Genomic DNA, 27,852 nt, shown 5'->3' with positions numbered 1-27,852 from the left:
TGATGTGTGTCTTCAGAACATAAAGACTATCCTTCTCTTGATTGTGCCTTGCCTGTTGGAATTGAGGACTTGCTACGCTGTTACAGAGTCAATCACAGCTAAATTAGGGGAGTATTGTTTTAACTTGTTTACTTATATTGCTTGTTTTTTATTCTCTTGTAATTGTGTTATTTTTATTGACCATATTAGTTATAAGAAGTCATATAGCTTTGTCTGTAGAAAAGTATGTCTTATTTGTATTAGTACACATTGTAGTTTATGTACTTAAACAAAGTAACCTTCCAGATAAGTGTAACTCTTAACCTTGCAGTCTTGTAACCTATTGTATGGCCCACTTAGTATAGAGAATATGTTTGCAGAACATAGAAGGTTTCCCCATGTTTCCATACTGCCTTTAATATTTAAGCGAAGAAGGGATATATGTGTCTTACGGTGGAGAAGGGTATGAGAATAGGAAGTTTTTGTAGGAATTTCCCATTGTAATCATTCCTTAGTATATTATCAAACTACTCAAATTAAAGAGAGTGAGGACATGTCTCAGCTAGAAACTTATATCAATTATACAGAGAAATATGAGTTGTGGAAGAAGTATAATTATAGTGAAATTGATGGTATATTTTCTAACTACAATGGCTCTTATTGGATCTGTGTTATGAAAGCGAATTTATGTTTCCCTTTATTAACTGGTATAGTATCTGCTATTTGAGTTTTGTAATTCCAGGTGTTTGTCAGTGAAAGGAATTATCTTATCAGAAAGAAGTGTTTACCTTTAAAGAAATTTTATAGTTTTAATAATGTTATGATTGTATTCTTTCCTCATAGAGGAGTGCGAGAGAATTTAGGTTGCATAAAATAATTAGTAAATTAGTAGTGTCTATATCAGATGAGACAGCTGATTCTTTTAAGGTCATATTTGGAGAATTATAAACATTACATATAGTAGCTTTGTAGAATAAAGCAACACTAGGTTATTTTTTTTAGTAGTTCAAAGAGAAAGTGTGAAGAAATTAATTTGAAAGAAAATGTTTTTATTGCCTGTTTTACTTTTCATTTTTGTTGCAGGGCAGGCCTTAGCATAAGTTACTTAGCATAGCCATACAGCCTCTTGATGAAGTCTAGTAGTTTTTACTTGCTTAGTATTCATGTTTAAAGTATCATGTAAATTGTATAGAGAAGCTGTGAGCTATTCTCTGTAAAAGTATAATAAATATATTTAGTTTGTATTATATATCCACAATGTTTTTCTGGTTTTAAATGACATAGGATAAGTTAAGCTATTAAAGGTAATGGTGATGCTACAAAAAGGTGAAATAAGTTTTGTTGGACATAATTGTGATTGTATCAGGGTGTGTGCTCATTTTGTGCTGTTTTGTTTCCTTCTTAGACTCCTTCTGACTTGAGTGTCTGCTTGCTGTGAGGACCCACCTGCTTTCCTTGTCTACCCCATGAACAAACCATCGTACTTCCAGCATATACCAGCAGATTGACACTTGCAAAGCACACCTACTGCAAATGGACTATGGTATTGAAGCAGAGTGTCTGAGGTAGGTGGAGCTCTAAAAGGACAAAGACTGTTCTTAAAGTGATCAGAGGCCACCCAGAGATACTTGTGCTGTTTCCATGTTATGCTTCACTGTGGAGAGTGTACAGAGCAGGAAACTGTTGATGCTATTTGGGGATGCTAGCTATGCAGGTTGAGAAATAAAGATGCAGTGTTGTTTGGGGGTAGATAGGGGGCTGGTTGGGTCTTTGTGCAGATAGACCAGTAATTTTGGGATGCTGGGAGGTAGACAGAGAGTATTGAAGAGACAGTACCTATGTGCAGTGACAAATTGTGCCCTATTGGCCTATTCAGTTTTTACATTTGTCTGTATATTATAGCAGTAATTGTGAATTAATTTCTCTACAGTATTATCACATATATTCATGTTATACCGTAGTATTAGGTTTATATTGTTGTTAATAGATTTACTAATTTTCTGTGCCTTTTATATACTGTAGTTGTTCAATTTTTATAGTATGTTATTCTGTTAGAATAAAAGGGTGGAATATATAGCAATACTGACACCATTTTGTCTTTAGTCATTCATTTTATTAAGAATGGTTTATCATAGTTTATTATAACAGCTTATTATGCTGTGAGAAAATAATACGTTGATAATTAACAGAACAGTGATTAGACTTTTCTTGCTGTATGTCTGATTTCTGTTCCCAAGATATCTCGTCAGGTAACCCATTCAGTTCCAGGTGAAGGTGTAGAATACTGCTAAGTGCTAGGTGATACCCCCCTTTAAGATAATGCCAAAGAATTAGTATGTCCATTTAACATTTAGACTGCTACTCGCAAGGCAATGTCAAAAACACCAATATAATTCAGTTAATTGTTTATACTTTCATCTTTAATTATGGTTACTTAAATGCCTAATAAAATTAAAAAAAAGATTTACACTTCCTAACCTTCCAGACACTGGAAAAAAGTGTAGGCTTCCCTTAGATTTATAAAATACTCACACAGAAAGGAAACACATAAGTATCCTGTCTCTGGGCAGCAGCAGTCTAAGCCCAGAAGCGCATAGCACTTATACTGTAGACAAAGACACTTACAGTACAAACTGAATGTAGACTGAAGGTATCCTACTACTTTACACACACACACATACACACACACATACACACACACACACACACACACACACACACACACACATACACACACACACACACACATACACACACACACACACACACACACACATACACACATACAGTGGATATAAAAAGTCTACACACCCCTGTTAAAATGTCAGGTTTCTGTGATGTAAAAAAATGAGACAAAGATAAATCATTTCAGAACTTTTTCCACCTTTAATGTGACCTATAAACTGTACAACTCAATTGAGAAACAAACTAAAATATTTTAGGTAAAGGGAAATAAAAATAAAAAACTAAAATAATAGGATTTCATAAGTGTGAACACCCTTAAACTAATACTTTATTGAAGCAGCTTTTGATTTTATTACAGCACTCAGTCTTTTTGGGTATGAGTTTTTCAGCATGGCACATCTTGACTTGCAAGATTTGCCCACTTTTCTTTGCAAAAACACTCTAAATCTGTCAGAATGCGAGGGCATCTCCTGTGCACAGCCCTCTTCAGATCACCCCACAGATTTTGAATTGAATTCAGGTCTGGGCTCTGGCTGGGCCATCCCAAAACTTTAATCTTCTTCTGGTGAAGCCATTCCTTTGTTGATTTGGATGTATGTTTTGGGTCGTTGTCATGCTGAAAGATGAAGTTCCTCTTTATGTTTAGCTTTCTAGCAGAAGCCTGAAGGTTTTGTGCCAATATTGTATGGTATTTGGAACTGTTCATTATTCCCTCTACCTTGACTAAGGCCCCAATTACAGCTGAAGAAAAACAGCCCCCAAGCATGATGCTGACACCACCATGCTTCACTGTGGCTATGGTGTTCTTTTTGGTGATATACAGTGTTATTTTTGCACCAAACACATCTTTTGGAATTATGGCCAAAAAGTTCAACTTTTGTTTCATCTGACCAGAACACCTTTTGCAACATGCTTTTGGGAAACTTCAGATGTGTTTTTGCAAAATTTAGCCGGGCTTGGATGTTTTTTTTTGTAAGAAAAGGCTTCCGTTTTGCCACTCTACCCCTATAGCCCAGACATATGAAGAATACAGGTGATTGTTGTCACATGTACCACACAGCCAGTACTTGCCAGATATTCCTGCAGCTCCTTTAATGTTGCTGTAGGCCTCTTGGCAGCCTCCCAGACCAGTTTTCTTCTCGTCTTTTCATCAATTTTGGAGGGACATCCAGTTCTTGGTAATGTCACTGTTGCACCATATTTTCTTCTCATGATGATGACTGTCTTCACTGTGTTCCATGGTATATCTAATGCCTTGGAAATACTTTTGTACCATTCTCCTGACTGATACCTTTTAACAGTGAGATCCCTCTGATGCTTTAGAAGCTCTCTGCGGACCATGGCTTTTGCTGTAGGATGCAACTAACAAAATGTCAGGAAAGACCAACTAGAACAGCTGAACTTTATTTGGGGATAATCAGAGGCACTTTAAATGATGACAGGTGTGTACTGACTCCTATTTAACATGATTTTGAATGTGATTTCTTAATTCTGAACACAGCTACATCCCCAGTTATAAAAGGGTGTTCACACTTATGCAACCATATTATTATAGTTTTTTATTTTTATTTCCCTTTACCTAAAAGATTTCAGTTTGTTTTTCAATTGAGTTGTACAGTTTATATGTCACATTAAAGGTGGAAAAAGTTCTGAAATGATTTATCTTTGTCTCATTTTTTTACATCACAGAAACCTGACATTTTAACAGGGGTGTGTAGACTTTTTATATCCACTGTATATAGGCTTACCAGAAGTCCCACTTTTACTGGGATTGTCCCGGTTTGGATTCGCTGTCCCAGTGTCCCACCCAGTTGTTCATTCTGTCCCAGTAGGGTTGCCACCTCCAGGTTTCAAATAATGTGTCCGGGTTTCAGACCACCTGAAACCCGGACACATTATTCAAAATGACTGGACTGTGGCTCTCCAGCATAGTTGGATGCTGGTACTTTGTTACATACAGCCCTGCTTAGCTTAACGTTTGTGTCCTTCAAAGTTTACATTTAGTAATACAGGCTGAGTGAGCAGCGTAGGTTTTTTTTAAATTTTGTAGTACTACTTGGTTTATTTTTCTAAGAATTTAACACCTTCTCCCCCCCGACCCTTGGTGTCATTGCCGGTAATACACCTTTAGGGGAATCATATGGGTATGACTAGGAAGTACAGACAGGCAGGATTGGCGTGGATCTTGCTTTACTTCATGCAGGATAGCATTTTGGCTATAATCTTCCTGCATTATGGTATAGAGTAGCCTCTTAAACAGCTTTAGCAGGTACGTGTTTCTTTTTTACTTTCATTCAATGTTGTATTTATGCCTTATAAGTATTTGGCTCTGTTCCTTAATTAGACACATAAAACATATTACACTGCAGATATTAAATTGTGAAATTGATCATTATGTTTGATGTTTGGCATTATTTAGAATCTGAGATTCAGATTAATGATTTATTTGCCATGACAACGTAATGGTGCCTTTTTTTCACTAGGGGGTGGTGTTATGGTCTATTTAAACTGTGTGATTCACTTGTTTGACTGAGGAAGGGTAGAGTATCCATGAAACATTACACACATAAAAGCTACTACTTTAAAAGGACCGGTAATTGCCACGCCCCCTTGACCACGCTCCTGACCACACCCCCACTGGCACCGCACCAGGTGGTCCCAGTTTCACCTCTAAAAATTATGGTAAGCCTAACTGTATATATACACACACACACACACACATATATATATATATATATATATATATATATATATATATATATATATATATATATATATATATATATATATATATATATATATATATATATATATATATATATATTGCACTCTTAAACCGGAGAGGGTAAAAATCCCAAGCCACTAGCAAAACTCACAGCCCCGGATACTCAGCAGCACTCACAGGCAGCTGCATTTGTGAATGGTGACTAAGGCAGTTAACCCTAGACCAGATTTGGTGCAATCTCAATAGGAGAAATCACATGAAAATATCAAGCAACACACTCAATAGTCAGCCCTAATGTGGATGCACACAGCTTGGTTAAAAGCATAAAAATTAAGAGTTTATTACAGCATGGAAAGTACCCTTTGCCGAAAACATTTAGGGCTAGATTACAAGTGGCGTGTTAATTTTTTGCACACTAGGCTTTGGTCTAGTGATAGCTGACATAAGTTTTTCAGTGTGCCCCAATAGAAATCTATTATGTGGTGGAGTCAGTGCAATCACACTATCTGACATCCAGGTGTCAGACTAATGCTTAGACTAACATGCAAGCATTAAATAGGACTTTTAACTTGTAATATGAGTTAAAAAATAAAACTGTTACAGATTTAACTTGGCGATTTTAACACACGATAGTGATAATATCTATAATCTAGATATTTGTGAATTGTTTGCATAGTTGACTAAATATTTGCAAAGATTGCTGACAACACTAATAAATTTTTTTTGCATAATGTTCTCTTTAAATGCAGTGGTTTACTTTATGATTAAATAACTCATATCAACATGTTTACAAACATGTTTGTGGGGAAAAAATCCCACCCCCTGATGTTTAGAAGCCACGTGTTGAATAATTAATATCTGAGTGTCTTCCTGGATTCAGTCCTCCTACTGCACTCTCAGCCTTCAGGACATTTTTTACACTCTAGGGAATCACATTGCACCTGGACAACAGCATAAATAGACGTAACCCCTTTCCCTGCGTTCCATGCCATCCTAACCGCGCTGAGCTTTAGCACCGGCAGGAGAGCATGGAACGTCATAGCCGTTTGGCTGTACTGTATCCATAATAGCTTCCTCAATGGCATCATAGGCACTTCCCCTTACCCGATGCCATCACGGAAATCATGTGGTTGCATGAACAATCGCGTGATTTCAAATTTGTATTTGTTTACATCGGAACTTGGTTCCGATGTTACAAATATGTACCAGCAGGGAGGGGTTAAAGCACCATGACATACAGTAAAATTGCATAATCAACCAGTGTATAATAAAAAGAAAATGCAATAGCGCTTATTTTCTGACAAATGTCTAAATTTACTTACGTTTGTGAGACCCCTGTATTATGTGACAGCCATCAGCCAATCACAGATTCCTACACATATACACTGTGAACCATTGCACATGCTCAGTAGGAGTTGGTGAATCCAAAAGTGGGCATATAAAAAGAATGTGCACAATTTGATGGAATTAATTTAGAAAGTCTCAAGATTGCATGCTCTATCACAATCATGACATTTTTATTTTGACTTTAGCGTCTCTTAAAAGTCAAGCTAATAACCTGATAGGATTTTGTTACTTGAGCTAAAGAAAAAAAGAATCAGTGATCAAACACAGTATAAGAGTACATCTTTGACATTAAATCCATTGAAGCAGCAAGTGAGTAAGCACCATAACACCAGCATTGAAAGTGAGTATCTCCAGTACAGTCTCTTCCTTTGACATATAGCAGATGGGTGTGGTACCAACATAGTACAATAGTAAATATAACCATAAACATTTTTGTTTGCCATAAGATGACATAGGTATCATCTGTTGCTACTCCACAATCATTTAACATCAGCAATGGTTTTCAAAAACATATCCCAAATACTTCATGGTAAAACATCTTTGGAAGAATTCAGATGCTCAAGCAGATATCTTTAGTTGCAAGCGAATTATACAGCTATACATCTGTAATAAAACTCTCCCATGATTCACCCATGCACCTTATGCTTGCCCTCAATCACCTGTTAATGGTTTAATTACTAAATCCCTAGACATGCTGCAATTTATTTATTTTTTGCAAAAAAATCGACACCTGCTTGACCTATTTAAACCACGCTGACTCCACACCAGACCCTCTCCAATGTAATAGCAAGATTCATAACCTTTTGATATGTTGTAGATATTTTAGTGTCTGTTTAACCTGGGGAGGTGATCAAACTGGTAATTTGTGGATATTACAAAAAGCAGTTAGTACAAAATACACAGTAATACAATAAGTCACAAGTGGCACATCAGGTCACAATTAAATAAAAAATCCATATCAGGTCCCAATTTTTTTTGGTACTGGGGTTTATTTAAATACTTTAAAGACATACAAAACCAACAATCTTTCTTTTGTGATTCAGATGGATCAGACCATTTTAAATAAAAAGTTTCCAATTGACTTCTATTATAAAATGTGCTTCATTCTTATGGTGTACTTTGTTGACCTATGTAGGCACCTGGAGCACTTCATGGCAGAGAATGTTGCTGCCATCTAGTGGTCTTGCAAATGGGTAACATTCTTGCAAAACTGCTGCTGTATAGTGCTCTAGATATGAGACAGCTCCTAAGCATACGTCCCTGCTTTTAGACAAAAGATACCAAGAGAATTAAGAAAAATTGATCATAGAAGTAAATTTGAAGGTTGATTAAAATTGCATGCTCTATCTAAATCATGAATGAAAAATGTTGTGTTTTGATATCCCTTTAATGCGTGAGGTAGTATGTAAAGTCACCCTTCATTTTCTTTTCACTGATGCTTATTCACTCCATTATATGCCTGTGGTCCTGAAGGAAAATATGTAAGGTCTCTTTTTTGCAAAAAATAAAATAAAGTTTACTTAAGGTACGAGAACATCTTTCACACCCAATGTAATGCAACTTGAATTTATCCAAACTCAACAACATGTCTGCCAGAAATGCAAAATCTAGCACTCACCAAGAGTTGTGTCAGACATACCTTGTGCTTCTCTTACAGCATCCGAGCCAATAAGCAAGCAATACTTACCTCATATATTATTTTACTTATGCTGTTGGCTGTGAACTTTCAGCTTCTATCAGTACTGTCCCTAACGAAACAAAAATATTATCTCTTCTGCATTTTAACAGGAAAAACACAATAGCCTAGATTACAAGTGGAGCGCAAAATATTAGTGCTATTGAGCGCTAACACCACTCAAGTTAATCAGTAGTGCTCTTATTCTTGCATTCATATTTCAAGTTGAAAATAAAATGTTAGCACTTCAGCGAAAGCCCTGGTTACTCTAACATCTAGAGGTCACTAGCACGTCTATGTTTAAAGGACATTAAACTGTTAGGTACAACTACAGTAGGATGGTTACTACCCATCATGCTAGTGTTTTCCCTCCTGTGCCTGCAGCTCTCATTAAAGCCATTCTCTTATTTTGTATTTTTACAGAATCCAGTTGGTAAAGCTCTGCATTTTATACTGGGTGCCGCCATCTTGTAGCACACGTATTGTTACTTCCTGTGACAGAAGCAGAGCACTTTCACAGATCTGTTATTTTACAGCTGTACCTTTTCACTTTCATGTTTAGCTCATATAATAGAGAGCAGAAGTGTTACACACAAAATAAGTGATACATCAATAGAATATCTAGATCTTGGTCTGGATCATGATCAAGACCATAATATTACCGCAAGCATCTATAGAAAACCACTATGTAGAAACACTATTTTAAGAGCAGGTTCTTGCCATGCTCCACACATGAGAAAATGCATTCCAAAGGGTCAATATCTGCAAATTTGCAGGAATTGTACCTCACTGAGAATGTACAGAAAACAAGCTGAAGAATTACCATTAAAGGGACACTCAGGTTAAATTACATTTTCATGATTCAGATACAGCATGTCATTTTAAACAACTTTCCAATTTACTTCCATTAAAAAAATGTGCACAGTCTTTTATATTTACAATTTTTGAGTCACCAGATCCTACTGAGCATGTGCAATAATTCACAGACTATACGTATATGCCTTTGTGATTGGCTGATTGCTATCACATGGTACAAGGGGAGTGGAAATATACATAACTTTGAAATTTGTTATAAAACAATCTACTACTCATTTGAAGTTCAGACTAAGTGCTATTGCATTGTCTTGTTATCTTGCATTTGTTGATTATGCAAATCTAATGTTTTGACTAGTCCTTTAAGATTGGTAGCAATAAGTTACAATAGACACGTGCTAAACGGCATTAAAGAACAAGTAGCCAAATTGAATAGAGTATCACTGGTTAACAACAATGCTAGTGGTAATAGAAATAAAATCGACAGAAATACAACAAAGAAAGACACCAAAACTACAGGCTTTGAGGAGATATACTTTATAACCAAATACAGCAATCAATTTTATGCCATTTCCAACATTATAAAAAAATACCTACCAGTCCTAAATGGTAAAACTGTTCTCAAAAACAAATTTGAAAAAGGCATTAAATATGTAGCAAAAAGAGCACCTAATATAGGGGATTCGGTCACAAAAAGATTTCACTAAAGGGATGACTCTATTACCAATTGGTTATCCTCTATTAAAGGAAATTATAAATGTGGTTGAGTACCGTGCAGAAGCTGCTCATACACAAATAAGAGTCTGACTTTTACTTCAACTCAAACAAAGAAAGTATACAATGTCAGGAAAAGGATAGACTGTACCTCTACCCACATTGTATATCTCATTACATGTAAATCTTGTTTCCAGAAGTACAATTGGTATTACAACCCGCCCACTCAAAGACAGAATTAGGGAGCATCTAAACTCCATAGATGAAGAGATACCTAGGACTCCGGTTGCCAAGCATTTCTATCTTCATGGTCAAGGCACCACCAACTTTTCCTTCATGGGCATTGAACAAATAGAGAGAGTGGGTGGGGTGGGGTGGGTGGGAGTAGACTAAAAAAACTGTTAAGAAGTTAAGTGTACTGTTTTCTTCACACTAGAAGCTAGAGTCCCAAAAGGCATAAACCACAGTTACAATGTGAACTTGTATATAGATTAGATATAGAGTAGAATAAAACATAGACATTGTAGATTAGCCCAACATTAGCCTCATAGACAGATTCACAGAAATTCTACAAATCTAATCAATTAGATTATGCACATCTTTTTACCTTTAAGCCAACAATAACATACAAAAGCACTGGAATCCGGCAACATTTGTGCACTACCAGGAAACATCATAGTCACTCAAATTATATACAAAGTAGACCATCCAACATTAAGTTTAGATAACAATTGAATCATCACTTAGAACCCTATATCCAATAAATATACACATGTGTTTAATTATATTTATATTTATTATAATTTGTCTATTTTATTTAAATTTCCTTCCTCGAGTACCACAATAGAAAATTAAAGGACAGCCTATATGATGAGATATACACTAACTGTATATACAGAGATAGAAGATAGATTCATACAGTAGGTTACCATCTATTAACCCATCTGCAAAAAAGAAAAAATGTTCACAATTTTTTTAATCACTCTTTATTGCTTTTTTTCAATTTCCTTGCCTTTATATAAAATGCATCAATGTAACTAATGTAAATGCATTCAATGATATTGTACAAATGTGTAATTACCACCTGTGGAAACTGTATCCATTATAGGTTCCTGCATGATATTTAAGGCCCCCTAGAAGGATAGAGAATTATCTCTGATGAAGCGCATGTACGCATGTGCAAAACGCGTCAGATTGTATGGAGCACACCTCTTAACTTTATAGCCCATGTCCAATAAACTTGGATCTAACTAATCTTTGGACTCAGTGCTCTTTTTCTTTTCATATTTTCATTATTACAGAATTTAGTTGGTAAAGTTTTGCATTTTATACGGAGCGCCGCCATCTTGTAGCTTGTATATTGTCACATCCTGTGATAGGAACAGTGCACTTTCACAGATCTGCTTTTTTACAGCTGTACCTTTCACTTCAGTTTAGCTCATATAATAGAGAGCAGAAGTGTTCCAGTTTTTTTTTTGCACAGTTTAAAAATTGAATAACAAATATAAGCTCCAAAATGGTGGAGCCCAGTGGGAAGATGCTAAGCTTCACTAATACTTGTAAGGGGTTAAAATAAGAGAATAACTTTGAAAACAGCTGCAGATACAGGAGGAAAAACAATAGGATGGTGAGTGGTATCCATAATATTGTAGTTGTACTCAGCAGTTTAATGTCCCTTTAAAGCCATCACCTAATAGACTTATATGTCAGGTCCTGGCTTTGGCTTGAGAGCAAACCTGAAGGTGCTGTAAGCCGCATGTGTGTTACAAAATAGAAGAAATATTTTTTTCTTTACTTAGTATAAAATGTTATTTTTATTTAAATATATACATGTACACACACACACATACATATACACACACACATACATATATACACACACACATACATACATACACACACATACACATACATAAACACACACACATATACACACACACACACACACACACATAGACACACACATACATACATACACACACATACACATACATACACACACACACACATACACACATACATACACACACATACATACGTACACACACACACATACATACATACATACATACACACACACATACATACATACATACACACACATACATGCATAGACACACATACATACACACACACACATATACATACACACACATACATACATACACACATACATGCATACACACACATACATACATACATACACACACACATATACATACATACACACACATACATACACACACACATACATACATACACACACATACACATACATACGCACACACATATATACACACACACACATACATATATATATATACACACACGCACACACATATATACAAACACACACACATACATATATATATATATATACACACACACGCACACTCACATATATACATACACACACACCTATATTTACACTTTTGAGCTCTTCTCACACTAACAACTTGTCATATACAATATCACTTTAAAACACTTCCTAAACATTTATTTTATTGCAAAACATTTTTTTTTGCTTGTAAAATTTATAAATATGAGTGAAATACTTTATTTTATTATGTTATACATGTGGTTTTATGTGTTTTATTTTAGCCCTAACACTTTACTTCAGCTTTCCACAGTTGCCCCAATTTTTTCACGATTTTTAATTTGAGCAATGTTTAGAGCGACTGCACTATCCATTGAAAATATAGGGGGCACTAAAAAAATGTCTAACATCCTCTGGTAATCCTTTTTTTTTTTTTTTACTATAGAGTTGTAATTTCAGATTGTGCTTATTGCTTCACCATTGAATTTAGTCTTAAACCTTGAATCCATATGCTTTGTCTACATGCCTGTGATCAAAGCATAAGTTCCTATGTAGGAATACTCATTTGATCTTGTGTTTGCTTTTCTGGACTAATCTTTTGATTGAATTAATCTGCTTAAATAAGAAAATTATATAACTGCAAAAGAAAGTTAAATATGAGAAAACTAAAAACTAAAAGAAACAGGGCTATTGCAGTCATATCAAATGGATTTTCACAAAGATTTGCATAAACCTAAAGAAATGCAAAAGATATCTAGCCAAAGTGAAAAGAAAACATCCATCAAATTAATTCATGTATTAATTCATGTAATTTATTCCTACACAGCTCCACAGTATATTACATTATATTATTATATTAGATAATAAATGTGAATAAATAAAGAACATGTGTATCACTTGTTTGCACTCCATGTTCTGAATATGTTATAACTCTGTTCCGATGACATCACCACCAGCCAGACTTTTCAGGAGAACATGCCAGTAAATTTATAGGACTGAATCTCTGGCTGATGCTGATCTGCTCTACATGGAGGTCAACAGAATCCTCTAAGCAGACTTTAGCCCAGCACACTAGTTTTGTAGGTCCATGCCATAAATGTCTGTATCAAGGACTTGTATGCAACAAAGGTCTACAAGGAGGGCATCTACAAGTTTCTAAAGGGACATATTACTCATATGCTAAATCACTTGAAAGTGATGCAGCATAACTGTAAAAAGCTGACAAAAAAATCATATGAACATCTCAGTGTAAAAAAGGATGAGATTTTACCTCAAAATGTATTCAGCTCACTGTCAGGATTCCCTTTAAGGATCACTTGCTTACCAGTTCATTGAGCTGCTGTCCCTTTAATTCCAGACCTACCCACTTCCTGTTTCCTATAAAGGTCTATCAGTCTCTTAGCAAATTGCTTGGTATTGAAGTACACCTTAATTCCACGCTCCTCAAATTACCTATAGTTATCACCTATGTGAGTTACAGCTCAAACCAACATGACCTTTTAATTCATTAAAGCCGCTTAGCCGCAACTCGGCAATTCCAGCACCTACGATATCAACTACAACTCCGGCCGGATCTACTAGATCAATCCGCGGTGACGTCACACGCCAACGAAACGGACAATCCAGGCTAATGCCTTTCTGCTCATCGTTACCGGACCTCTTAACTGGGTATTAGGAGTTATACCTAAATCTGAAACCTAACCATCTGGCTTATTTTGAAGGTAACCTACTTTAAGTCTACGAACTATACGTAATATCTGCAACTATCCATACTTAAGTATTACACTCAATACCACTGCTTAATTGTTTGTAAAGCACTATTGTGTATTTTCTTCTCAGCTTATCCGAAAAGGGATACTATGTTAATTTTCAGTTTCACAAGTGTTTCTCAGTTGATACTTAGTAATTGTACCTCAGCTTAATTAACATTCTCCTCAACTTCTGTCATTTTACCACGCTGGTTTCAGTAACAGTAGCTTAGCTGTATTTCTGTGAACACTCTCAGGTGACAGTTATAAGCATTTTTCCTTATCATTCCTGAAACTTATAACAACTGCTTAGGAATATAACTGGGACCCACTTTACCTATTAGGTAAATTATGTGCTTCCCAAATGATCCTAAGCCACATATAAATATAAAATTACATCTCAGCAGCTGTGGTCTAATTTGAAGTTTTTCTTATTCTCTAGAACAACTTGATATTTTTATAAGGTCGTGACAGAATACCAAGCCTTTTAATATGGATCCAGCTGAGATGACCGCAGAAATACAGTCTTTAAACCAGAAAGTTGATTTACTGGCTGATGGCCTTAATACATTAAAAGCAGAAAATGTAGCACTTAAAGCTTATATAAAGGATTACTTAGAGACAAAAATACATTCCCCTGAACCACAAGTTAGTCTCCCTGAAAAATTCTATGGTGACAGGGCACACTACAGAGACTTTAAAAATGCATGTCTCCTGCTATTCACGTTAAAACCCCAGTCCTATCCCAATGATAGAACCAGAGTTCTAACTATTATTTCTTTCCTTAGAGGGGAGCCACGCAGTTGGGCAAACAGTTTTTTTGAGACCAATGAAAATATACTCAATTCATTGGATCAATTTCTATTGGCCATGGGTCAATTATATGAAGACCCTTTCAAACAGCAGACTGCAGAGACAGCACTTAGGGCTCTGAAACAGAGGAAAAGGGTAGTTGAGGATTACATTTCAGATTTCAAGAGGTGGGCAAAAGATTCCGAATGGAATAATTTATCTTTAAGGAATCAGTTCCGCCTGGGTCTATCTGATCCTGTAAAAGATGAACTCTCCCGCACTGACATTCCTGCCACATTAGAAGAGTTAATGAAGCTCAGTATTACTATAGATAGAAGATTAAGGGAAAGACAACATGAAAGAACATATCCAGAGACATACTCTAAAAAGGGTTCTGGTAGTACGTCTGCCACATCTTCTCACAAAACTAACGCTGAACCAATGGAAATTGGCTTCCTGAAAGGCCCGTTAAGTCCCCAAGAAAAGATTAGGCGCAGAGAAAATAATCTGTGTCTCTACTGCGCATCAGATGAACACTCAGTTAAAGAATGTCCTGCACTACAGAGATCTAACAAGGGTGAGTTCACAACTTTTAATATTTGCTGTAATACATCTGTCACAAGAACGATATACTGTAAGCTTTCACTCTCTTTTCAGTGGGATCAACACCGTCTCAACGTGCCCGCAATAATTGACTCTGGAGCGACAGCTTGTTACATTGATAAAGATTATACATTTATCAATAAAATTCCGCTTATTCGGAAAAAGTCTCCTGTTTTATTAAAGGGTATTGATGGAAGGCCCATCTCTTCAGGTCCAGTAGAGTTTCAAACAATACCAATTCTAGTATCTACCCCTGAACAACATAGAGAATATCTTACATTTGATGTAATTGCTTCACCTGCTTCTCCAGTCATACTAGGATTGAATTGGTTAGTTTTACATAACCCTGACATAAACTGGACAAACTTGACACTTAAATTTCCTTCCAAATATTGCAGTACAACATGTTTTCCTCTTAATATCATGCACTTCACCCCTGTACAAGATGAGATAATTTTACCTAAACAGTATAGGGATTTCGCAGATGTTTTCAGTAAAACCGAATCTGAAAACCTTCCACCCCACAGGAAGTATGACTGTCCTATTGAGCTAGTACCAGGGGCACAGATACCATACGGTCATATTTTTCCTTTATCTAAACCCGAGCTTTTACATCTAAAGACCTATCTAGAAGATAATTTAAGGAAGGGTTTCATTCGCCCTTCCACCTCTCCAGCAGGAGCGGGTATATTTTTCGTGAAAAATAAGGATGGCTCCTTAAGGCCTATTGTAGACTATAGACAACTTAACAAAGTTACAATAAAGAACCGGTACCCCTTACCACTTATCCCTGAACTGATCGAAAGACTAGAAGGGGCTAAATACTTCACCAAATTAGATCTCAGAGGGGCTTACAATTTAATACGTGTCAGAAGTGGTGACGAATGGCTCACGGCGTTCCGTACTAGGTATGGTCTATACGAATACACCGTGATGCCATTCGGTTTGTGTAACGCCCCTGCCACTTTCCAATATCTAATCAACGATCTTTTCAGAGATTTTCTAGATGTTTTCCTTGTCATTTATCTGGATGACATACTCATTTACTCAAAGACCTTTTCTGAACATATTTTACATGTAAGACAGGTACTCTCTAGGTTAAGAAGCAATTTCCTCTACGCCAAACCAGAGAAATGTATTTTCAACACACAGAGTATAACCTTTTTAGGTTATGTTATAACATCTAATGGAATTTACATGGAACAAACTAAAATTCAGGCAATTAAGGAGTGGCCTTCACCTAAATCAAAGAAAGAGGTACAAAGGTTTCTTGGCTTTGCTAACTTCTATCAGAAGTTCATAAAGAACTTCTCGAACATAACAAAGCCTCTAACTCATTTAACCAAATCAGGTACACCGTTTAAATGGAATTCTGAAGCCCAATCAGCTTTTGATATGTTAAAAATCCGGTTCACTACTGCACCGATTCTGAGATTTCCTAACCCTGAACTACCCTACACTTTGGAGGTCGATGCTTCAGATGTAGCTGTGGGTGCAGTTTTATCCCAACGTTCAGGCATAAACCAACCTCTTCATCCTGTAGCCTTTTTTTCTCGCTGTTTATCCAGCTCAGAACAAAATTATCCCATTGGAGACAAAGAGCTCCTTGCCATCAAGATGTCATTGGAACATTGGCGACACCTTCTAGAGGGTACTTCATTTCCCACTATCATATATACGGACCATAGGAACCTCCAATACCTTAAATCAACAAGGACACTTTCCGCTAGACAAGTCCGCTGGAATCTTTTCTTTTCTAGGTTTAATTTTCAGATTGTATACCGACCAGCGGGGAAGAATCACAAGGCAGATGCCTTGTCTAGATTACCTACTCATACTCGATTCAATTTACCAAAGGATACTATCATCCCAGCGGAAAACTTTGTCTCCTTCGTCACTGACACCAACTCCAGTCTGATTCATGAACAATCTCTGGACTCCACTAAACCAATCTCCCAGCTCCAGAAGAAAACTGATGGATTATACTATTTCAAGAACAAGATTTATATACCTCCTACATTAAGACAACTAGTTCTTCAGTCTTCCCATGAATCTTTACTTGCTGGACATCCAGGAGTTAAAAAAACACAAGAACTTATCTCACGTTCATACTGGTGGCCGGGAATTTATCAAGACATTAAGAAATATGTCCTTACTTGTACAGAATGTACTATCTCCAAAAGAGCTAAACATGCTCCTTATGGACTTTTGATTCCGTTACCTACTCCTAGCAAACCTTGGCAAGAGATTGCTCTAGATTTTATCGTTGACCTTCCGAAATCCGACAATAACACTACCATCTTAGTTGTTGTCGATCTCTTCAGTAAAATGTCACACTTCATCCCTTACCATAAACTTCCTACTGCATCTGAAACCATTTAACTTCTTATCGCTCATGTTTTCAAACATCACGGTATTCCCAATACTATCCTTACTGACCGTGGAACTCAGTTCTCCAGCAAACTCTGGACTGAATTCTGTAAGGTTTTTTTAATTGATAAAAGGCTTAGTTCAGCATACCATCCTCAGACCAATGGCCAGACTGAAAGGTCAAATCAGTGGCTTGAGCAATTCCTTAGGATCTATTGCTCTTCGCAACCACTACAATGGTCAAAACATTTGCCTTACGCAGAGTTCTGCTTCAATAACACCACTCACTCCACAACCAAACAAACTCCATTCTATGTGAACTACGGTTACCATCCCAGATTTCAATTACTCTCTGACAATCAGAGTTTATCACCCACTATATCTGATCTTTCCGTTCTCATTACATCTAACTTTTCTACTATCAAAGCTGCTATAGAGGATGCAAAGAAGACCCAAAAGTACTACTATGACAGGAAGAGAATTCCGTCTCCGATATACTCTGTTGGAGACTTAGTTTGGTTATCTACGAAAAACCTTAGACTCAACACCCCTTCTAGGAAATTCGCTCCTCTGTTCATCGGACCTTTTCCAGTGGCTCAAATTGTCAACTCTAATGCTGTTCGTCTTACACTACCCGATTCTATGAAGGTGCACCCCACCTTTCATGTTTCCCTATTAAAGCCTTATAAAGCTCTCAGGAATCCCTCTTCTGCTACTATTTCTCCGGAGGTTATTGTGGACCCTAACATCGAATACGAAGTACAATCTATTTTGGACTCCCGAATCCATAGAGGAATTCTTCAATATCTCATCCGTTGGAAGGATTATACTCCGGATGATGATTCGTGGGAGCCTGCTGTCAACATCTCTGCTCCTCGATTGGTTGCACTGTTCCATCGCAGGAATCCTGACCGTCCCAGTCCTTGAGCCCCGGAGTTGCTCCTTGAAGGGGGGATTCTGTCAGGATTCCCTTTAAGGATCACTTGCTTACCAGTTCATTGAGCTGCTGTCCCTTTAATTCCAGACCTACCCACTTCCTGTTTCCTATAAAGGTCTATCAGTCTCTTAGCAAATTGCTTGGTATTGAAGTACACCTTAATTCCACGCTCCTCAAATTACCTATAGTTATCACCTATGTGAGTTACAGCTCAAACCAACATGACCTTTTAATTCATTAAAGCCGCTTAGCCGCAACTCGGCAATTCCAGCACCTACGATATCAACTACAACTCCGGCCGGATCTACTAGATCAATCCGCGGTGACGTCACACGCCAACGAAACGGACAATCCAGGCTAATGCCTTTCTGCTCATCGTTACCGGAACTCTTAACTGGGTATTAGGAGTTATACCTAAATCTGAAACCTAACCATCTGGCTTATTTTGAAGGTAACCTACTTTAAGTCTACGAACTATACGTAATATCTGCAACTATCCATACTTAAGTATTACACTCAATACCACTGCTTAATTGTTTGTAAAGCACTATTGTGTATTTTCTTCTCAGCTTATCCGAAAAGGGATACTATGTTAATTTTCAGTTTCACAAGTGTTTCTCAGTTGATACTTAGTAATTGTACCTCAGCTTAATTAACATTCTCCTCAACTTCTGTCATTTTACCACGCTGGTTTCAGTAACAGTAGCTTAGCTGTATTTCTGTGAACACTCTCAGGTGACAGTTATAAGCATTTTTCCTTATCATTCCTGAAACTTATAACAACTGCTTAGGAATATAACTGGGACCCACTTTACCTATTAGGTAAATTATGTGCTTCCCAAATGATCCTAAGCCACATATAAATATAAAATTACATCTCAGCAGCTGTGGTCTAATTTGAAGTTTTTCTTATTCTCTAGAACAACTTGATATTTTTATAAGGTCGTGACACTCACAATAGTTATTGTTTTGTGGACAGTTATCCTTCAGTTACTGTCCAGCTACAAGGTTAAAAAAAACAAAAAACAATAATCTTTATTAGTGCTGAGGTCATGCTTTACTGTCTGTGATCTTGTGAGATTTCACTGAAATGTCATGAGATTTTATAGCAAACTTCCTTAAACTACTTATGGAAATTACAAGACTTTGCCTGCACATGTCAGATGCAAACTTCCTTTGCTAGTCCTGGGACTGGAATCTTCGATGGCTGCTTAAAGTCATTTTACAATGGGATGTGGCTAAAGTGTAAATATTGAGGTGAAATATTTTCCCTTTTTACATGGAGATTGTCAGGTGATATTTTCTAGTCAGCTTTTTACAGATATGCTGCATCACTTTCAACATTTGGATATCATGTCCCTTTAAGAAAGATTGCTTACAAGGGATGCTCATGTGAAGTGAGATAGCACTAAAATAAAATTAATTTGTTCTTACTAGGCTGCGGTCAAAAAGTCCCATCTTCATTTTTTTGTTGGATCTGTCTTCAAGGATAGGCACGGAACAAGGCTGTGGCAGACATTTTCCAAAGTACAGACCTTAGTGAAGGACACCAAGATACATTTCACATTAATACATCAAAAAAACATTCTCTTTACCGAGAGGGTAGAAGATTCATGGTGGAATAGCCATCCAACAGAAGTGGTAGAGACAGTGAAGGAGTTTAAACATACATGGGATAGGCATAAGGTATTCAGAAAATATACTAGATGGGCTGAATGGTTCCTATCTGCCGACACATTTTATGTTTCTATAAGTCAGGAGCACTTTGCTGTCAAATGAGCCATACATTGGATGTCCCTGGTCTAGTTCCACAAGTGCAAATTAGTCATCTAATCAAGTTTAAAATAAAATTTATATAAAGACTGCTTGTGGTATACTTGTATAAAATGTTTTCAAAATTCTTACCTTTTATTTTTTTTTGGTTTTATTGAGAGTCTCCTGACCAAACCCACCCACCTTGATGTTAATTGCATGATCATCATGGTTGGTTACTTACTTGGTAAGGTATGGTTTGTCAGAGTAGGCAGTGGTCTTCTACACAGAGACATCAGCACCATGCTGCCGCACAGATCAAGAAATCGGGACGGGTCACGACTCACTGGTGGATGACAGAGGCTGCACTGCAGGCAGCTTGCTTCTTACCTCTCACTCACTTTCCTGCTACTGAGTGGCGTCATATGGGTGGGGCCCCAACCCCGGGAAGCATGGCGCTGCATGTGACAAGGTGGTGTCAGGACCAGCATTCATCTGTCCTACTCCTGCCTCCCCACCGCAAAACGAGTGGCGGACACTGCAAGGGCCAGTCATGGACACCAGTGTCCGTGTACGGACACCTTGCCTATCCCTGTCTGTCTCATACTGTATATTTTGACATTTCTTGAAAACTGTTACCTTCTAATACTATGGGTTCTCTACACAGGAAAAAGTGCTGATGCGTTTTTTTCTCCACTCTACTTCCATTTTATAAGGTCTTTGAAGCCATATATGACATATCCATTAGTTTAGATACACACTGTACAGCTTACTTGTGTTATCTCATTTACTTTCCAACTCTACTGCTGCTGATTTGTCTAAAACGAATCATGACTAGAATTTATTTCCTTATTATCATAATTTACTATCTTTGGAGATCGCTACATTGAAAACTCATTTTTATCCCAGTCCTCCTGCATTCCTTCCCCTACTTCTGTGCATTGCTGTTCCCTCATCAAATGATACTAAGAGAACAAAGCTAATTTGATAATAGAAGTAAATTGGAAAGTTGTTTAAAATGATATGTTCTATCTGAATCTTGAAAGAATATGGGTTTTATGTCCCTTTATAATAATTATACCAAGTAAAAGCACTTTCAATATATACCAAAGATTTTATTATTGTATCTCTCTTTATTCAAAAATCGAGATTGCCTGAGGTTGGCGTGAGGGCTCCGTAGGACTCTTAGGGCCAGATTACAAGTGTCACACTAAATATTATTTTCGCTTGTGCACTAACTTAGCTCAAAGTAAAATTTTAAAGCAGTCAGGTTAGTGCTCGCATTAGAGGTCAAAAGTAAAGTAAGCGCGTGAGTGAAAGATTGGGCACACTAACTTCAGGACTTCGGATATCACGACTGTGCTAAATCCTCCCTATAGACTTCTATGGGATGTGCTGTTTAAAAACAAAAATTACACTTATTGCTTGTGCACTAACCCGACACTGCATTAGACCAACAGCGTTAAAGGTAGTTATGAATACTTTACATGCTAATGTTCTTCACACAGAAGAACATTTTCTTTTTATTTTTAAATATTTATCTATCTATCTATCTATCTATCTATCTATCTATATATTTAAAAATACAAATAACATTTTCTTCGAAGTGAAGAACATTGAAATGTAAAGTATTTCTATTCAAAACACATTAAAACATATTAAAATTGAATAAAAAGGAAACTTCATGTTTAAAGGGACAGTCAAGTCCAAAAAAAACTTTCATGTTTTAAATAGGGTATGCAATTTTAAACAACTTCCCAATTTACTTTTATCACCAATTTTGCTTTGTTCTCTTGGTATTCTTAGTTGAAAGCTAAAAGTAGGAGGTTCATATGCTAATTCCTTAGACCTTGAAGACTGCCTCTAATCTGAATACATTTTGACCACTAGAGGGCATTAATACACATGTTTCATATAGATAACATTGAGCTCATGCATGTAAAGTGACCTAGGACTGAGCACTGATTGGCTAAACTGCATGTCTGTCAAAAGAACTGAAATAAGGGGGCAGTCAGCAGAAGCTTAGATACAAGATAATTACAGAGGTAAAACGTGTATTATTATAACTGTGTTGGTTATGCAAATCTGGGGAATGAGTAATAAAGGGATTATCTTTCTTTTTAAACAACAAAAATTCTGGTGTTGACTGTCCCTTTAAAGGTATTTGATCAGAAAGGGCTGTATATATATAAATATATGTGTGTATGTATATGTATGTATATACATATTTACACATGTAAACACAGAAATACACATATATACACATATATGTATACACACACACATATAAATATATTTATAAATATTTAGCGACATTGGAGCATTTCCCAGTCAAACACCTTGTCATATAACATATTCCTTTTAACTCTTCTAAAACCTTTTTTATTAATATTTAAAGTATATGATTTTTTTTTATCAGAAAGTGTTTATATCAATGTAATAGTTTATTTTTATGTGTTTTTTTTATTTAACCCTTACAGTTTATGCTAGGTTTCCAGTCACTCTAATACTTTGAGCTCAGTTTTTGTATGCACTCGAGAGATAGTGCTTCTCTTTTGGTATGTAGGCACAGCCCTTTACTTTCAACTTGTAAGATGTGCGTTAGTTAGCGCCACTTGTAATCTAGCCCTTAGTTATGTTTATTAATTAACTCCCTCCTCTCAAAATATGGAGGACATTGGTAGACAAGGCTTAGTCCCTCCCTCATCCAGAGTATGCAATCAAGGTTTTTGAGGCCTTGGTTGCCAGTGACAGTTATCTTAATGGAGGAAATATTTTCCAACTCTTTCTAAGACCTGAATTGGGTTAGTGAGTTTTAAGGCAGAGCAAGTAAGGAAAATACCTTGATTTAGTAGCTGACCTACTCAACAGAGGGCCCTGGTGCAAAAAAAGTTTGGGTCCCCTAAAGGTAACTCAGTGTAAGCAATAGTAATAGCAATACTAAGTATATATATATATATATATATATATATATATATATATATATATATATATATATATATATATATATATACATATATATGGACCTGCAAACTGCACTAATAAAAGGCTCCCCTGCATTAGAATTGTACATATGCTACACACGCCTATGTATAGACTGGCTGATATGGGCCCCTTATCACTTGGGCCCTGGTGCCACTGCACCTTCTGAACCAATGGTAGTTCTGTCCCTGTCTGCTCACAAGCTCTTGTACGATTTTGGCCCAGATCAATAACCCATGCAACGTTTTACACAGCCTTACCTATACCTTTTCTTAATCTTTTCTCTACTTTGCTTCAAGATTCAGAAACGATGGTCTCATGAACCTTACTATCAACCTGTAGCAATATTACTAGGAACATCAGAAACGATGGTCTCATGAACCTTACTATCAACCTGTAGCAATATTACTAGGAACATGCTACAAGCCTCCCAACATTAGTGACCCGGAGGAAACTCAACTACTTATCCAAATAGGTAAGGCTGCTAATAACAGTGCTGTAATTATGGGAGATTTTAACTACCCTGATATAAACTGGGCCAATGAAACTAGTAATTCAGCTAAGGGGGATAGATTTTTAAATGTTCTCAGGGATAACTTCTTGTCACAATTAATAGAGGAGCCAACTAGGAGTAAAGATATATTGGATTTAGTGCTATCAAACAATACAGATATAATATCAAACATAGAAATTAAAGAACATTTGGTTAACAGTGATCATAACATGGTCACATTTGAAATCTCTTTTCATATGCAGTGTTTTAAAGGCTTAACTAAGACTTTTAATTTCAAGAAAGCAAAATTCAACGATTTAAGGAAATCATTAAATAATATAAATTGGGACAATGTATTTTCTAATAAAAATACAGAGGATAAATGGATAATATTTAAAAAATTGTTAAATAAATATACATATCAACACATACCATATGGTTATAAAAATAAAAATAAAAAAACTAAGCCGTTATGGCTAAATAAAAATGTGTTAAGAGAAATTAGGAAAAAACGTAGGGCATTTAAATTATTAAAAGAAAATAGTACAGACTCAGCATACAATATTTATAAGGAATGTAACAAAGCATGCAAAAAAGCAATCAAATTAGCCAAAATTGAAAATGAAAAAGTCTAACCCTAAAAGGTTCTTTAAGTACATAAATAGCAAAAAATCTAAGAAGGATAATATAGGTACATTAAAATGCGTGGAGGGTAGCATGATAAATAATGACAGGGAGAAGGCTGAGGTACTAAACCAGATTTTTTCTTCAGTATACACAAGAGAGGAACCATCTAATGATACTTTGGAACAGAATAGAACATGCCAGTCCATACCACTAACTGGGTTTTGTTTAGAGGATATCAGGAAAAACTGGAAAATATTAAGGTAAATAAAACTCCAGGCCCAGATGGAATACACCCAAGGGTGTTAAGGGAATTTAGCACTGTTATAGACAAACCTTTACTCTTAATTTTTCAAGACTCATTATCCTCAGGCATGGTACCCCAGGATTGGCGTAAAGCTGATGTGGTGCCACTCTTCAAAAAGGGAAGCAGGGATGATCCAGGAAGCTATAGACCAGTTAGTCTGACATCAATAGTGGGGAAGATATTTGAAGGGATTATAAGGGATTATATTGATGAGCATATTCGTGTAAACAAGATTATGAGTTCTAATCAGCATGACTTTAGGAGAAATAGATCATGTCAAACTAATCTAATTAGATTCTACGAGGAAGTAAGTAAAAATATAGATAAAGGGGAATCAGTTGATGTGATATACTTAGATTTTGCAAAGGCATTTGATACAGTGCCACATGAGAGATTAATGCACAAAATTAAGGGACTGGGAATAGCTGAAAATGTTAGCTCATGGATAAATAACTGGATAAAAGATAGGGAGCAACGAGTAGTAGTAAATGGATCATACTCAGATTGGACAAAGGTAATCAGTGGCGTCCCCCAGGGATCAGTACTGGGCCCTGTTCTTTTTAATATTTTTATAAATGACTTGGAGCAAGGATTAAATAGCGACATCTCTATTTTTGCAGATGATACTAAGTTAAGTAAGGTCATTAGGTCAGAGCAGGACGAACTCTCTTTACAAAGGGATTTGCTAAAATTAGAACTATGGGCAAGTAAATGGAAAATGAGATTTAATACGGAAAAATGCAAGGTTCTACATTTTGGAAGTAAAAATAAGCAGGCTACGTATTTTTTAAATGGGACAAGACTTAGCCAAACACAGGAGGAAAGGGATTTGGGAGTAGTAATAGATAACAAGCTAAAGATGAGTGCACAATGCAGGGCAGCGGCTTCAAAGGCTAATAAGATACTAGCATGTATTAAAAGAGGCATTGATTCAAGGGAGGAAAGCATAATTCTGTCATTATATAAAGCCCTGGTAAGACCTCACCTTGAGTTTGGAGTGCAGTTCTGGGGACCGATTGCTAAAAAAGATATTGCAGAACTAGAAAAAGTTTAGAGAAGGGCCACAAAGCTAATAGGGGGATTGGAGAAATTAACCTATGAGGAGAGGCTAGCCAAACTGGGTCTGTTCTCTTTAGAAAAAAGGCGCTTGAGAGGTGACATGATTACTTTATATAAATATATTCAAGGCCCATATACAGAGATGGCAGAAGCTCTGTTTATTCCAAGAAAATTGTTTCTGACAAGAGGTCATAATTTAAGGTTGGAGGAAAGGAGATTTAATCTCCTGCAACGGAAACGTTTTTTCACTGTAAGAGCAATAAAATTGTGGAACTCATTACCAAAGGAGGTAGTGAATGCCAATACCATAGATACATTTAAAAATAGTCTGGATACATTTCTGTATATAAACAAAATTCATGGATATGATTGCTAGTATTAAATGGGTCACATTTTAATGGGGTTATTTAAGCTTAACTGGAGCTTTTTGTAAGTATTTTAGATTTGTATAGGTTGAACTCGATGGACTTCAGTCTTTTTTCAACCTTATCTACTATGTTACTATGTTACTATGTTACTTTTTAAAAAAAGAGAACAAGAGAACAAAGAAAAAATGATAATGGGAGTAAATTAGAAAGTTGCTTAAAATTACATGCTCTATCTAAATCATGAAAGAAAAAAATTAGGGAGTTACTTAAAGCATGCAACCCATTTTAGTGCATGAATCAGGATTAAGATACTTTAGCTATTCCTCAACCATAGTAATTCTTAAATTCTAATCTTTTTACAACTCTCAGGGACTTAAAGGGGCATTAAAGTTAAAAAACAAATCGCTAAAACTTCTTACCAGTAGACTGTTTGTTTGCCCGTACCTAAGATGGTGGCAAGCATTGGGGCAGAGGAAAAGAGCTTTTTGGGAGGGATCAAGGAGATGGGAGGTGTCAGGTGAGATGGTTATATCTACACTACAAAAATATTACCTTTGCTGGCTAACTAGTTAACCCCTTCACTGCCAGAAATTTCAGAAGTGTGGTGTGCAGCTACAATTAGCAGCCTTCTAATTACCAAAAGCCAATTACAAAGCAAAGGGGATAAATAATAAAAAACAAAAAAACAAGATTGTATTTCTTTTTAAATGGAGTGATAGCAAAAATGCTAAACATTTTCAGGTATTTTGGGCAAGCTTTTCTTTGAAATTCCCGGTAGCGAAGGTGTTAACTGTATATTTATTTTGCAACATGCTAGTTTTAATACTTTGAAAATGTTTGTTTTATATGCAGATCCTTTTGAATTTCACTGATTAATTTCTGATGCATAAATTAAAAAAAAACACTTTAATATTTATTTGTTAGACTTTTAAAGATGACATAAAACTAACTACAAATAAAGAGAGATTTAAAAGCATACATCATTTGAAACTCATTCTGTTCTAGGTATTTGAGGCAGCTAGAGAGGAAATGTAGATACAAGTGAAGCTTTAAATTGAAAAAGGAGAAATCCTGTGAGATGGTTAGCTGGGAAACTGATTAAAGATCCCACTACACCTTGTATGCAACTATTTATTTATTATTATTATTATTGTTACTGTTATTATTGTCATTATTATTATTATTATTGTTACTGTTATTATTGTCATTATTATTATTATTATTGTTACTGTTATTATTGTCATTATTATTATTATTATTGCTGTGCAGCTGAATAAACTGCTCCCATCCCACTGAACACACACACAGATATTGAATCACAGTCACCATACATCTGTCACAGGAGCAAGCAGTACTATTGGATGCAGGATACAGGAGGGACACTTGATAGAGGAGCTGGGACGTGGCTGGATGAGAGGACACAAAATGTAGCCTTTGATTCTAAGGATGCCCCGGTCACAGTAGGACGGGTGATAACAGCATGCTGGAGATAAAACTATATGAAAATTCGATAAAGCTTGTCAGGTATAGGAATATCTTGAAATAAAATATGATTAACTGTG

General features: G+C 36.2%; 1 long non-coding RNA gene across 1 annotated transcript; it reads left to right on the top strand.

Annotated features, from left to right (window-relative positions):
* Positions 1-204: 204 nt before the first annotated feature.
* On the top strand, positions 205-27,852 carry LOC128655458 (uncharacterized). Its single transcript, XR_008401806.1, has 3 exons — positions 205-1,544; positions 23,739-23,914; positions 27,560-27,852. It is a non-coding gene; the product is annotated as an uncharacterized LOC128655458 (long non-coding RNA).

The sequence above is a fragment of the Bombina bombina genome, chromosome 4 (genome assembly GCF_027579735.1).
Source record: "Bombina bombina isolate aBomBom1 chromosome 4, aBomBom1.pri, whole genome shotgun sequence".
Lineage (NCBI taxonomy): Eukaryota > Metazoa > Chordata > Amphibia > Anura > Bombinatoridae > Bombina > Bombina bombina.
The sequence above is the reverse complement of the archived record's forward strand: the minus strand, read 5'-3'. Positions and strand labels throughout refer to the sequence as shown.